Source organism: Thamnophis sirtalis, unplaced genomic scaffold, assembly GCF_051295495.1.
Source record: "Thamnophis sirtalis isolate CommonGarterSnake01/CBP01778 unplaced genomic scaffold, rThaSir2_p1.2 scaffold_3, whole genome shotgun sequence".
NCBI lineage: Eukaryota > Metazoa > Chordata > Lepidosauria > Squamata > Natricidae > Thamnophis > Thamnophis sirtalis.
This window is the reverse complement of record NW_028261383.1, coordinates 7,429,325-7,445,463: the sequence shown is the minus strand read 5'-3', so window position 1 is coordinate 7,445,463 and position 16,139 is coordinate 7,429,325. Positions and strand designations below refer to the sequence as shown.

Sequence of the window (16,139 nt, the reverse complement as noted above, 5' to 3'; positions counted from 1 at the left end):
GTGCCGTAAGGGGGATCCCGGAACGTCTCCAAGATTGATATACCACTGCAATCATACTAGACCACGAGATTAACACCTATCAAAAGCCTGGTAGCGGAACCCCTGCCAAAAAGCCTTTGGGCCAACATATGCAGAGGCAGTGAGCTGAGAGGCCTCTACCAACCTCCCGTGGGGCCTTCATAAAGTGCGGTCATATGGGCCACAAAGCAACAGAATGCCTGGCTCCAGCTCCTGTTCCACAACAGCGCCAACCACCTGCCAGCACAATGTAGAAAAAACCAAAAAAAAGCCACCCGAAAAGAGCCATTTACTACAGCAGCCAATGGAAGTGGAGAACCCTGCTATTGAAGAAGCCCCTGGGGCCTCAGAGAAGGAGGATGAAAATGCCAAATACAACCCAATGGTGAGTGCACCTATTCCTTCCTTTACCATAAAATCCCAACTCCAAGTTCCCAGAACAAGGGTAGAAGGAGAAGTTGGGGTGATCATAGACACTGGTTGCACCAGCTGCTTAATCAGCATGTCAATAGTGGAGCAGCTAGGTATACGCACAAGACCCCTAACCCTATTCAGTTTGAGCAAGTAGATGGAACCCTAATTGGGGGTGCCCCGGCCACAAAGATCACTGAATTAGTGAAATTGAAGATAGGCCAACACTATGAGTTCATCAGATTCATTGTAGCCCCCAAAATGCAGGAGTCAATTATCTTGGGACTTGCATGGTTGGACAAGTGGGCACCTACTATCAAGTGGGAGGACGGTGTTAGAAAATTGATCATTGATTTTGGGCCATTGCCATCCGTGGAGCCTAAAGGCCACCCAGGAACAATTAGAACTAACAGCCCAAACCATCCAGAACCTGCAACCCCCGCAGCAGACACCAAACCTCCGGGGATCCAACGAGCGCCAAAGGTCTACTGGGACTGGGCGGGTGTGTTCAGTGAGGAAGACGGAAACTTCCTTCCACCTCACCACCCCACAGACTGTGCGATAGACTTCAAACCAGGGGTATCTTTACCAAAACCAAAAATGTACTCTATGACTCCTAAGGAGATGACTGAATTGAGGAAGTACATCGACACCAATTTAAAAAGGGGCTTTATTGAACCAACCAAGTCGAAGGTAGCGGTCCCAGTGCTCTTCAGAGAAAAGAAAGATGGCGGAGTTCACCTCTGTGTAGATCTGCGAGCTTTGAATGCAGTATGTGAAAAGAACACCTATCCCCTCCCCCTCATGAAGGATATGTTGAACCACTTGGCTAAAGGCAAAATCTTCACCAAGCTGGACTTGAGAGAGGCATATTACTGCATACGAATCCAAAAAGGGGATGAGTGGAAAATTGCATTTAACACTCCTCTGGGAAGCTTCCAGTACAAAGTCATGCCTTTTGGACTACAAGTCTTCATGCAGTACATAAATGAGGTGTTACATTTGATTTGATTTGATTTGATTTGATTTGATTTGATTTGATTTTATTGACATTTGTAGGCCGCCCTTTTCCCTGAGGGGACTCAGGGCGGCTCACATAAAATCAGGGAAGGGGAAATGCAGACAATAACAAAGACACATATAATAAAAACAGTAACCAACATGCATTCATCATTCGGGAGGGGCAACTATCTTCATCCCCAGGCCTGACGGGCTAGCCAGTTCTTCAAGGCTGTGCGGAAGGCCTGGACGGTGGTGAGGGTACGAATCTCCACGGGGAGTTCGTTCCAAAGGGTCGGGGCGACTACTGAGAAGGCCCTCCTCCTTGTAGTTGCCAGCCGACACTGGCTGGCCGATGGAATACGGAGGAGGCCCAATCTGTGTGATCTTATTGGTCGCAGGGAGGTGATTGGCAGAAGGCGGTCTCTCAAGTATCCAGATCCACTACCATGGAGGGCTTTATGGGTGATTAACAGCACCTTGAAGCGCATCCGGAAATCGACAGGTAGCCAGGGCAGCTCGCGGAGGATAGGTGTAATGTGGGTGAACCGCGGTGCACCCACAATCGCTCGCGCGGCTGCGTTCTGTACCAGCTGAAGACGCCGGATGCTCTTCAAGGGCAGCCCCATGTAGAGCACATTGCAGTATTCCAGCCTAGAGGTCACGAGGGCCCGAGTGACTGTTGTGAGTGCCTCCCGATTCAGGTAGGGTCGCAACTGGCGCACCAGGCGAACCTGGGCGAATGCCCCCCTAGCCACAGCCGTCAAATGGTGGTCGAACGATAGCTGTGGATCTAGGAGGACTCCCAAGTTGCGAACCCTCTCTGAGGGGTATAGAGTTTGACCCCCCAGCCTGAGAGATGGAATATTGGTGGAATCCTTGGGAGGGAAACACAACAGCCACTCGGTCTTTTCTGGGTTGAGCACAAGCTTGTTAGCCCTCATCCAGTCCATAACCGCCTCCAGGCCCCGGTTCATCACGTCTGCCGCTTCATTGAGTTGGCACGGGGCGGACAGATACAGTTGAGTATCGTCCGCATATTGATGGTATCTGATCCCGTGCCTGCGGATGATCTCTCCCAGCGGTTTCATGTAGATGTTGAATAGTAGGGGGGATAAGACCGAACCCTGAGGCACCCCATATGTTAGGGGCCTAGGGGACGATCTCTGCCCCCCCACTAACACTGACTGCGACCTGTCTGAGAGGTAGGAAGAGAACCACCGCAGCACGGTGCCTCCCACTCCCACCCCTCGCAGTCGTCGCAGAAGGATACCATGGTCGATGGTATCGAAAGCCGCTGAGAGGTCAAGGAGAACCAGGATGGAGGGAAATCCTCCATCTCTGGCTCTCCAGAGATCATCAGTCAATGCGACCAAAGCGGTTTCTGTGCTGTAACCGGGTCTGAAGCCTGACTGGAAGGGGTCGAGATAGTTTGCTTCCTCCAAGGACCGCTGGAGCTGAAAGGCCACCACCTTCTCAACAACCTTCCCAAGGAAGGGAAGGTTGGAGACTGGACGATAGTTATTAAGGACAGCTGGATCCAAAGATGGCTTCTTTAGGAGGGGTCTCACCACCGCCGCTTTCAGTGCAGCGGGGAAGTTCCCCTCCCGAAGAGAGGCGGTCACGACCGCCTGGATCCAGCCTCGTGTCACCTCACTGCTGCTGGTAACCAGCCATGAGGGACACGGGTCCAGTACGCAGGTGGAGGCACTCACAGCCCTCATGGCCTTGTCCACATCCCCGGGGGTAACATCCTGAAACTCAACCCAGAGATGTTCCATCTGATCCTCTTGTGCCTCGGCTGGAACTGCAGGGGTGGAGTCCAAGTCCGACCGAAACCGAGCAATTTTGTCCGCTAAGAATTGGGCATAATCCTCAGCTCTGCCCTGCAAGGGTTCCCCCGCCTCCCTTTTATTTAATAGGGAGCGGGTTATCTTAAACAGGGCGGCTGGGCGGGACTCAGCGGACGCAACCAAGGTGGCTATGTAGGATCTTTTCGCTGCCCTAAGCGCTCTGGTGTATTCCTTGGTGCAGGTGGTTACCATTGCTCGGTTCGATTCGGACTTATTGGACCTCCATCGGTGCTCTAGGCATCTCCTCCGGCGCTTCATCTCCCGGAGTTCCTCGGTGAACCAAGGGGGTCTCCGGGATCCGCCGCCTCGGAGGGGCCGTAGTGTCGCAATCCGGTCGAGGGCCTCTGATGCTGCCGAATGCCAGGCAGCAGCCAAAGTCTCTACCGGATTGTGGGCGAAAGAATCAGGAATGACCCCAAGTTCCGTCTGGAACCTTAATGGTTCCATGAGTCGCCTGGGGCGGAACCACCTGGTCGGTTCCTCCTCCCTACAGTGGGGGTTTGGTCTCTGGAAGTCGAGCCTCAGTAGGCAATGGTCTGACCACGACAGGGGTATGATGTCGTTATCCCTCAGACCAAGATCACAAATCCACTGCTCCGAGAGGAATACGAGGTCGAGCATGTGACCCGCCGAATGGGTTGGGCCCCGAATTACTTGGGTCAAGCCCATGGCTGTCATGGAAGCCATGAACTCCTGCGCCCCATCAGAGTTTTCACCGAGCGAAGGCAAATTGAAGTCCCCCAGGACCATCAACCTAGGGAACTCAATTGCCAGCTCGGCTACCGACTCGAGGAGCGAGGAGAGGGCTGCTGCAACGCTGTTGGGAGGCAGGTACGTTAACAGCAAACCCACTTGACCCTTGAGGTCCAACTTTATCAGCAGAGACTCACACCCGACAAGCTCCGGAGCAGGGACCCTACGAGGAACTAACGACTCCCGGATGACAGCGGCCACACCCCCACCCCTTCCCTGGGCTCTCGGCTGGTGCAGCACCTGAAATCCTTCTGGGCACAGTTCTACAAGGGGGACTCCTCCCTCTGGGCCCAGCCAGGTTTCAGTAATACATGCCAGGTCTGCCCTCTCGTCTAAAATTAAGTCCCGGACGAGAGGAGCTTTATGTACCACAGACCTGGCATTTAGCGACAGCAGCCTGAGTCCAGGGTCCTGATTACTTGCGCCATCTGGTCTCGGAGTGGGGCTCACAGGGCCGGAAGGAGGGATCTCTGTAATGTAGCGAACCCTCCTTCCCCGGTAATGGCCTGCCCTGAAGTCCCCGCCATATCTGCCCCTCCCTGTTACGACCGTAATACCCTGACCCTCTCCCGTGTCTCTAGTTCCCTCAGCCACCCCCATGGCCCCCGCTTCTCCCGGCAGGTCCTCCGAATCAGACATACTCATTCATTCACCCAAGCAGTCCCCACAGAAAGTTAAAACACATAAAAATACAATGATAATGAATAATAAAAGTGGGATCATTCACTCAAACACATACAATCCCATGCACTCATCATACCAGATAAAAATTGCGCGGTTAAACGGTTGTGCGAATTGGTGAAGGCAGGATCTTAGGATTGGCCTTCTCGTTAATAAGGTCTAATGGGAGTCCGATAGAAAGCTGTAAATGGTCCAGAAAAGTATATGTCCAAAAAGAAATACTAACAATGTCCACTGGAGGGAGTCTAAGTTCTTGGCACACTGCCTCTCTGATGTAATAGTGCTGGATGATGGTAAAGGTTTCAGATAAGTACCCGTAATGGCCACTAGAGGGAGTTCAGCTTCCCAGCTAACACAGCACTCCTGAGGCAGTGATAATTGTAATGGTGGCAGCTGATGGTAATAGCTGCCACAGGGAGTCCGTAAATTAGTTCTTCCAGTTTTACTCCTAAGCCAAGCCGATAGATGGTCAGATCTTTTGAGGTCCTGCAGACACAGCGATGAAATCGTGGCAAAACGCCCTTTTAAAGTGCAGGGGGGGATAGGAGCGAAGCTGTAACGGAGACAGGAAATCAATTCCTCTGCCTCCCGGTCCCAGTCCCAGTCCAGTCTAGACATCTCTCCTGGGCCTCCCACCTCCTCTTCGGGGCATAAGCCAGCCCCACGATGTTGGTCAGTCAGTGAGGGGGTTCGGCACTCCTCCAAACGGCAGGGCCAAAGCCTCCGCCTCTCGCACAAAGCCGTCGCCGCCGCTTCCCAGCTGTTTAGAAAGTCCGATGTAAAAAGCCACGCCAGGGAGGATCTCGTCGTTCCGGAGCTGTTCCTGGAGCCGCTTAAGGGCGGTCCCCTCCCTAAACGACCACCTCCCTGGGAAGGCTGAAGGCTGGTGCCCAAAAGGAACCCCTCCGTTACCATGTTAGGGGTCCTGGGCGCCACGGTTAATATCTTCTTGGTCGCAAGCATTCGGAGCGGTGGAATTTGGCAGCCATTCTATTTCCCACGCATGCACAAACTCGCCGCCTGTACCACGGAGTACTCATTTATTTGGATGACATCTTGATTTTCCTTAGAAGAACATGTAAAACTGGTGCATCAAGTTCTGAAAAAACTTCTAGATGCCAAGCTGTACGCCAAGTTGTCAAAGTGTGAATTCCACAAGACCTCACTAGATTACCTGGGGTATCAGATCTCCAACAAAAGAGTAGAAATGGATCCAGGAAAAGTAAAAGCGGTGTTGGATTGGAAACCTCCCAGTACTCACAAACAACTACAAAGCTTTCTTGGATTTTCGAATTTTTATAGGCAGTTCATCCCAACTTTCGCTGAAATTGCCCTACCATTAACTGAGTTACTAAAGATGGGTCCTTCCCCAACAAAGCCAAAAGCTAACCAACCACTAACGTGGATGATGGACTGTCAAAAAGCCTTTGAGAAATTAAAACGTCTCTTTGCCCAAGAGGCCATCTTGCAACATCCCGACCCAGAATGATCTTTTATAATCCAGGCAGATGCCAGTGATGTAGCAATAGCCACAGTACTACTACTACTACTACAAAAAAGTAAAGAAGGCCACCTCTTGCCTTGCACTTATATCTCCAAGAAACTCACCCCTACTGAAAGAAGGTGGCCAATTTGGGAGAAAGAGGCATTCACAATCAGGTGGAGCATGCTTACCTGGAGACATCTCCTAGAAGGGGGGAACATACAATTCGAGGTCTGGACTGATCATAAAAACCTCGAAGCACTTTTAGCTCATCGGAGGTTATCCCCTAAGCAAGTTCGCTGGGCACAATACTTCCAAAGGTTCAAATTTGAAATTAAACACATCCCAGCAGGAAAGAACGAGTTAGCAGATGTTCTGTCGAGAAAACCGCAATATGTCAGTAAGAAGGAAGAAGTCAGCCACCCCATCATATCTCCCTCTCACCAAAAAGCAGCTCTAGTCACCACTCGGATCCAAGATAGGTTGACGACCGAGCTGAAGGCAGCTCTCCGGACAGACCCGTGCTTCAACAACAACAAGAACATCCTAACAGTGACGAGGGCTTAGCCTGGAAAGGGTCCAAGCTATACGTTCCTGCAGAGATGAGGCTGCAAATGCTACAGCGGAGTCATGATGCGAAACTAGGAGGTAACTTCGGATTCCTAAAAACACTCCACCACACCAGACGTCAATTTTGTGGCCAAAGATGAAATCGGAAGTGGAAGATTATGTCAAAAGCTGTGCTACTTGTGCCACCATGAAAACCCACCCAGAAAAACCCCTGGACTGCTACCATGAGTGGTCAGCCCCAGCAGACCCTGGGAAGAGATCGCCATGGATTTCATCGTTGAGCTTCCAAACATCGGTGGTAATAGAGTAATCTGGACAGTTATTGATTTGTTTTCCAAGCAAGCGCATTTCATCGCTTGCTCGGAGTTGCCATCCGCAAAGAAATTATCGAAAATGTTTGTGAAACACATTTATCGCCTGCATGGGGTGCCAAAAAGGGTCATTTCAGATCGCAGAGTTCAGTTCACCGCTAAGTTCTTCTCAAATCAATTGGGTTCATGCAGGGGCTCAGCTCAGCATTTCATCCCAGCACCAATGGCACAGCAGAGAGGGCCAATGCAATGGTGGAACAATACCTCCAGTGTTATGTGGACTATCAGCAAGACAACTGGTCAGATTTACTACCCTTCGCTATATCTATATCTATATCTATATCTATATCTATATCTATATCTATATCTATATCTATATCTATATCTATATCTATATCTATATCTATATCTATATCTATATCTATATCTATATCTATATCTATATCTATATCTATATCTATATCTATATCTATATCTATATCTATATCTATATCTATATCATCATCTATATCATCTATATCATCTATATCTATATCATCTCTATCTCTATCTCTATCTCTATCTCTATCTCTATCTCTATCTCTATCTCTATCTCTATCTCTATCTCTATCTCTATCTCTATCTCTATCTCTATCTCTATCTCTCTATCTCTATCTCTATCTCTATCTCTATCTATATCTATATCTATATCTATATCTATATCTATATCTATATCTATATCTATATCTATATCTATATCTATATCTATATCTATATCTATATCTATATCTATATCTATATCTATATCTATATCTATATCTATATCTATATCTATATCTATATCTATCTATCTATCTATCTATCTATCATCTATCTATCTATCTATCTATCTATCTATCTATCTATCTATCTATCTATCTATCTATCTATCTAGATGTAGACGTAGACGTAGACGTAGACGTAGACGTAGACGTAGACGTAGACGTAGACGTAGACATAGACATAGACATAGACATAGATAGATAGATAGATAGATAGATAGATAGATAGATAGATAGATAGATAGATAGATAGATAGATATGATGTAACTTCCAAAGTCGGAATCCAATAGCACTATGCCAACATGCCTGCTTTATTAAATTGGAACTTTAAGCATAGTTTTGGCTTTGACTCTGATTTAATTTTACATGGTATTTGGAACGCTTACAACAGCATTTTTTTTTTCAGATAAGTTATGCATCTGGTTCAGCAGCTCTTAGAGATAAAATTCAATTCCCTTTTTTCCACGGGATGGTGCCCAAAGAAGGGATCCAGTACCCAGGAATGATCCAACTTCTCCTCCATTTCAGGTGGACCTTGATTGGTCTCTTTGCTTCAGACACAGAAAATGGAGAGAATTTCATGAGGATTTTTACTCTGTTTCTTGTCAATAATGGAATTTGTGTTGTTATATTACAACAGTTCTCAAGGACTGGCCATACAGCATCCCTCAGGGAGGCCCTCTCTAACTGGAGGCAAGTCAATGTCTTTGTTCACTTCACAGAATATGATTCCATTTTTGACAGAATACTTCCTTTCCATTTAACCCTTGAAGATTTGCCAGGACCCATTGAAGGGAAAGTCTGGATCATCTCATCCCTTGTGAAATGGACAGCGAGAAGGCACAGACTTTTCATATATGTCCATAGTATTTGGAACTTTGATGTCAGGGATAAAGCAAGTCAGAAGGATGATGCCTTTGAACCCATTCTCTTTATACAGCCTCAGTTTCTACACCAGTCTTTTCATTGTTCTTTTTCAAAAAAGTTCTTTTCTATCAAGGGCCAAAGAAAATGCACCCAAAAAGCACCACTGGAAACCCAAGAGAAAAGGAACAGCTTCTCGATACCAAATGATTGTCATGCTTACAGTATCATTAAGACTCTGGCCCATTCCTTGAGTACAGCATATTCATCTAGATCCTGGTGGAAAAATAAGGCAGACAAGGAGAGGTTGGAGGCTTCAAGGCTGCAGCCATGGCAGGTATGGGATGTAGACAAGGATGCATCAAACTTAGTTCCTTTGAAGAAGGAATACAAATGAGAGGAAGAAGAATCTTCTCAACTTCCTAGTGCTACAAAAGATCAACAAGTTAGGCAAATCTAACTGCTGGGGGCATAATGTTCCATAGAGATGACATTATGATAGATAGATGATCTCTCTCTCACCCCCCTCTCCCTCTCTCTTAGCTATCTGTTAAGTGGTTTTTTTTTAAAAAAAGAAGAAACATGCATTTAATTTATTCCTGTATATATAGTGATCACCATCATATAATTTTATTTTCAAGAATTTCAAGGAGCCCCAGAGAGCATCTAGCCCACTCCCTCCTGTAGGAATCCAGGTAAAGGACTAAGACTGATGACTCCCCAGTCTTTGCCTTAAGACAATCATTGAAGGGGACACTGAACTTCTTTATTACTATTAATATATTATTATTAGTGACTAGAATCCATATATAATATTATCAAAAAAATTACAAAATCTACTTGGTAGCTTCCATCCATTTGTATTTATATGGGATGCTATAATTTCTTAAGTACTAGTTGCTAAAATGCAGATAGTTTCTACTAAATTTAATTTATGCATTTCTCTCTGCCAACAATTTGATATTATAAATTAATATTTTTTGAATGGCTTTGCCTATGAGTTAGTATAAATCCTTCTTTAAAAGAAATCATGATTTGTCATCTCTGTCTATATAAATGTAAATGTAGCAGAACAGATGATCAACTTATTGGGCTAACTCATTCATGACTACTCCATTTTATGTTGAACATTGAAAAGTATTTGACTACAATTTTACAAATAGATTTTATTCACTTTATTATCACCAGTTCTTACCTAACTAGATTCCTAATAAATAGATCAGGAGGTAGTTTTTAATAATTCAATAAAATCAAATTATATGAAAACCATTCCCACAATCTAATAAGGAAGTTTAATTATATGTGGGAATGAGATTGATGATGAAACAAGTGATAGTGCCCAGGAATGATCAGATAAGAGGTGGGGAGGCCACAGCTGCATAACGGGCAGACAAAGTAGTACTTTATGAATAACCTCTCTGTTTGTTTAATTGTATCCTGCTCTAAAAGTTTCCTTATAATTGAACAATTTTACCAATTATTTAATCTGTCAATATACAGTATCTTTTGATGATATTGATAAATCTTAATTCTCCAATCTAAGCATAATTGCAAGTTAGGCAATTGTAGAAAGAAGTTTCAAATATGAAAGTACAATATGGGATAAAAAACAAAGTTTTCTAATTTAAAATTTATGTATGTTCCTATTTTAGTTCCACCCCTTTCTGGAGAAGAATGAGTTTTGCAATCTTTCCAACTTTAAAATGTACTTGGACCAAACTGGAGATGTAAAAGCAGATCTGGACATCCTGAGCTGGGTTTTTCTCCCCAATGAGGAACCCATCCAAGAGCAACTAGGTGGTTTTGAAAGACAGAGACTTATTATCAGTGAAGAAGCCCTTTCACGGTTAAAGTTGCTCAACAAGGTGAGGAAATTATTGGAGACCGTTCTTTGCTTTCCAAAGCCTTAGGAACCATTTTAAGTGGAACAAGTTTAGTCACCAAAGAGGTAATCCTTATAGATTTTTTAAATGGCTTGGGAGGCTTCAATAGCATTGATCAACTTGTCCTTCAGTTCTGTAGAGATTCTCAGTCATCCAGGTCATGGTTGTCCCAAAAGTACTTTTTCAGGAAGCTTCTTCAGCTCTGACAGGACAGTATGGAATGGAAGAATTTATATTCCTTGCACATAGTTGGTTATCTGCATCCTTATAGAGGGTTTTTGAAGCACTTGGATGTTTATCTGTTTTTCCTTTTGTATGACTTTCTGGATGACTGAGAATCTCTACAGACTTTTAGCTGTACAGTTTGGGATGGTGTGGTAGTAGGAATGGATTTCCAAAGGAAAAAATGCAGACAACAGGAACCAGGAGGACTACTCAGGTGACTCTGAAGACACAGAGAAGCCTCCAAGTGCTTCAATGATCCTCTAAAAGGATGCAAATGACCAGCTGTCTGCAAGGAATATAAATCCTTCCATTCTCCACTATCCTGTCAGAACTGAAGAAGCTTCTTGGATGAGAAGCAAGACATCTTCAAAAGAAAGAAAACAAGAAAGTCTAGTTGCCTCCTGAAAAAGCACCTTTGGTGTCTTTCTGTTGCTATAATATGGAACATCTTTTTAAGTATGTATACTATGGCAATGTTCAACATGTGATGCTGAGTGGTGATTCTATAGGATGCAGATCATGCTCTCTTCATCTAGTATCTCCATAAAACTGTTGAGAGAAGTTCTCACATTCTGGGGTTTATGGTGCTGATAGGATAAACCCGGATTGCTCCTTGGCAAAAAGGAGAAGGTAATTCTGTTGACCAATGACCGATATTCAGAGTGAATCTTATGAAATTGAATCAAGACAGGATGGAGGTCCCAGTGGGAAATAAGCTTCTAATTAAGATTCACTTTGTCCTGGCTCTGGACAGTGTCCCATGAAAGAGAAGGTCCATTCTCTCTATGATGTTGTAAGTAATCAAAACTTGGCCAGTTATCCATGCTTCTCTTTCACCCCATAATTATATGCCAAAGGCTTTCTACACTTTGGAAGAAAATCCAAGGCTTTAAGTTCATATGAAATTATAATGATTTCTCTGATGTAAGATAATGTCCTGTCTCAGAAAAGCAAAGTTCTGAAACATGACTTTTACCCAAAGAAAAGTGGTTCATGACATCAGAAGTAAAGAGGGACAATTTGAAAGGAAATGCTAGTTAGCTTTAACATTTGGTGTGTGAGAAACAGTTGATGTGAAAATTTTTGAATGCCACTGTTTAACTGAAGTCTCTAAGGAAAAAAGAGGCTCCAAATATAACTAAGAACAAATGTGTGTCTGTCTTTCTATGCCACTTGTTGTCAAGTTATTGTAATTTTTCAAAGGAAAGGATATTTTCTCAGATACCTAGCTGAGCCTTAGAAATATCTCTTTTTGACACAGGACTCATTCTCATGTTCCACTTGCTGCAGTAAAAGATTCCCAACTTACTCTTTTTGATGGACACATTCCCACGACCTGACCTGAATCTTAACTCACTACAGTTCTAGAAATTTGGCAGTAATTTTCATCAGCATGGCATCCATATAAATTTACTAAATAAATGTACAAAGAAACAAAGAAAATCTCTTTTAACATTGAGAGCATTGATTTGTATTGAATTTTTCCTTTGTATCCAAACTGGGATAACTATATCTTAACTGGGATAAAAGTGGGATAGTTGGGAGGTAGTTTTTAACTCAGATGGGATCTGAAATTGGCCCCTTGCAATGGAACAAGTGAGATGGGCCAATTCAGTTGGGTGATATTTCACACTGCCTCAGTTTTCTGTGAATGATGAATCCCAACCTAGTTTCTTTGGCATTAATTGTTTTTCTGCTTAGTCCCTGCCTCAGTCCAAATGTGGGGAACAATGCCATCCTGGATTTTTCAAGAGGGCTCGGGAAGGAGAGCCTGTTTGCTGCTATGACTGTGTTCCTTGTCCAGAGGGAACCATCTCCACTCAGGAAGGTGGGTGACAATGAAAACCTTGCAGAAATGGATTAATCCAAAACACTTTGCTGACAGTTCATGTTGAAAGATGTATTGAACCTCAACTGTTCTATTTATTATCAAAATGCTCATTTTTTAAAATTATGGGGCAAAATATCAAAAAGAACTTGAGAGCAAGGAAGGAGAAAGATAGGAAATTGTGGAAGGGTAGCTTATCTATCTGGAACTTGCACTGAATATCAGACATAAATATCGTGGTTCCCTGAAAATAAGTCCGGGTCTTATTTTCTTTTTACCCACAAAATATGTCTTGGGTCTTATTATGAGGGGAGGGTTTATTGTTTTGGGGTTGCCGGTTAGCTGCTCTCTTCCAAGTGGGCTCCCAAAGAGCCGGACAAAGCCTCATGGGCAAATGGCTGTGTTGTGCTGTCGCAGCAGCACAACACAACAGCCATGTAGCGACCACACTCACGAGCAACCACCCGACAAACCCCCTTTCCAGCTGGGCACAGTGCCATTCACTGAACTAGGGATATCGCCAAGCCGCGTGAGCACCAGTTCACCGCTGTCCAGCTCTGACAGCTTGGCGCCTTAGAAATGCCAGTTAATAGTGCTCTGCATGGCTGGAGAGGGGGGGGGTTGCATGAGCAGCTGTTCTGCTCTTGCTCACGTGCCTCCCAGCCTCACAATGCCCTAGCCCAGCTCTCCCTGCAGAGACAGGCACCTCCGCTGCCATTGTCACCACCATCCCAGGATGGCTTTTTCGGCAGCTTCCAAATCAAGCCTTCCAGCTCTGGGTATATGCTCTATGCTTGTACGCTCTGGCAACTGGCCCACAACCATAGAGCATACGCCCAGAGTGGCCACTGCTGGAAGACTCGGTTTGGAAACCGCCAAAAAAGCCATGCTGGGATGATGACAGCGGCAACGGAAGTGCCTGGCTTTGCAGTGAGAGCTGGGCCAGGGCATCACGAGGTTGGGAGGCACATGAGTGAGAACGGAAAAGCCACTCATACACCCCTCTCCAGCCATGCAGAGCACCATTCACTGGCATTTAGAAGGTGCCAAGCTGCGGGAGCAAGGCAGCGGTGAACAGGGGCTCATGTGGCTTGGCAATACCCTTAGCTCAGTGAATGGTGCTGTGCCCAGCTGGAAAGGGGATTTATGGGTGGCTGCTTATGACCATGGTCGCTTCATGGCCATTCTCCCATGAGGCTGTGTCCAGCTCTTTGGGAGCCAGCTCACAAGATAGCAGCTGCCCGGCAATCACCCTCTTCCGCTGGGCACAGTGCTGATCAACAATCTAGCAGTATCCCAAAGGTGCCAACAACACAATCACCTTTGCCTCTCCCCCAGGTTCCAGTGGCTTGGCACCTTTGGGATACCGCTAGGTTGGTGAGCGGCACTTTGCCTGGCTGGAGGTAAGGGGTTATCTAGGAAGCTTATTTGTGGGGGAGGGCTTATATTTTTGCCCACCAGAAAAATCTGTCATGGCCTTATTTTCAGGACATGTTGTATTTTCAGGGAAACACAGTACAATTGAACGAGTCCAGAGATTTTTCATGAGAAGAGTCCTCCATAGAATACCTTATGCCACCAGACTTAGACATCTGAGAACTTTGCTATCTTCAATCTAACTTAAGCATAGTACATACAATTATCTGCTACAATGTCCTACCTGTCAATGAATACTTCAGTTTCAGCCACAGCAACACATGAGCACATAATAGACACAAACTAATAGTGAACCACTCCACCCTTGATTGCAGAAAATACAACTTCAGCAACAGAGTTGCCATTGCCTGGAGTGCAGTACAACAGCACTGTGGTTTCTTCCCCAAACCACTAAAACTTTAACCTTAGACTGTCTATTGTCAACCTAACCACATTCCTAAGAGATCTTTAAGCGGGGTGCACCTACTGTCCCTGTCCTAATATTCCCTTTTATTCGTATCCATTTCTTGTATTCATTATCATGTCTATATTTATATCTGTTATCTAACTCATGCTTGATGAAACAAATAAATAAATAAAATAAATAAAAATACAAATGGGCAAGCTTCTGTCACAAAAAAACACTTTTTCTGCTTTTTAGTTTTTTTAAATAGATCCTTCTGTATTTTTCTCCTGTGGAATTGTTAAGAAATGTATCTTGGAACATTATTCCCATATCAGCTGTTTTCCCAAGAAGTATTTCTTCAAAGGTAAAAGTGAAGAATCTTATAGAAATGTTGTTTTTGTTTTATCAGATATAGAAAAATGCACCAAATGTCCAGATGATCAATATCCAAATGAGAACAGAGTCCAATGTATCCCCAAAAGAATAACCTTCTTATCTTATGAAGAATATCTGGGCACCATCCTGGTCTCTTTTGCTCTACTCTTGTTCCTAACCACAGGTCTTATTTTAGTCATATTCATTAAATATCTAGAAACTCCCATTGTCAAAGCCAACAACCGGGACCTCTCTTACATTCTCCTGGTCTCCCACCTACTTTGCCTCTTGTCTCCTTTTCTCTTCATTGGTCAACCAAGGAAAAACACTTGCCTTCTCCGACAAACAGTTTTCAGCATTATCTTCTCAGTTGCCATTTCTTCTCTCTTGGCCAAAAGCATCATGGTGGTGCTGGCTTTCATGGCTACAAAACCAGGCAACCAAGTGAAGAGATGGTTGGGGAAAAGTTTGGCCAATACCATTGTCCTTTCTTGTTCTGCTGTCCAAATTATCATCTGCTCCATCTGGCTGGGAATTTCTCCACCATTCCCTGACTCTGACTTCCACTCCCAGCCTGGAGAGATCATCCTGCAATGCAACGAAGGGTCCGTTGTCATGTTCTACATCACCCTCAGCTACTTGGGCTTCCTGGCTGCCATCTGCTTCATGGTGGCTTTCCTGGCCAGGAATCTCCCTGGGGCCTTCAATGAAGCCAAGCTGATCACCTTCAGCATGCTGGTCTTCTGCAGTGTCTGGGTGACTTTTCTGCCCACCTACCTAAGCACCAAAGGGAAATACATGGTGGCTGTTTAGGTCTTCTCCATCTTGTCCTCCAATGCTGGTCTGCTGGTCTGCATCTTCATCCCCAAGTGCTACATTATCATTTTGAAGCCTGACTTGAATACAAAGGAGCATCTTACAATCAGACGAAATGGAAAGATTTGACAGAGGAATTTCAAGTCTCAACATATTCCAACAGGCCAAACCTAGAAAATGGTCCAAGTTGTTCTCCATAAATAAGTGGCCCAATAATTTTGCTTGAAATAAATTATCAATCTAGTTAAATTTGAAGTTGTTCACAGATTTCTGTTGAATCCTCGAAGGAACTTATCTGTCCTCTGCCCTTAGCCTACTTGTAGTCTGAGATATCACATTCAGGTTTTTGAAATATGACATTTGTGCAATAATATGGTGGAAACATAGAGATATTTACAACAGAATTTATGAACTTTGAAAATGAGTGGCAATTGTTGGGAAAGTGT

At 44.7% G+C, this 16,139-nt stretch overlaps 1 pseudogene; it reads left to right on the top strand.

The window, feature by feature from the left end:
- Positions 1–322: 322 nt before the first annotated feature.
- Positions 323–15,822, top strand: LOC148047089 (vomeronasal type-2 receptor 26-like; annotated as a pseudogene).
- The last annotated feature ends 317 nt before the right edge of the window (positions 15,823–16,139 follow it).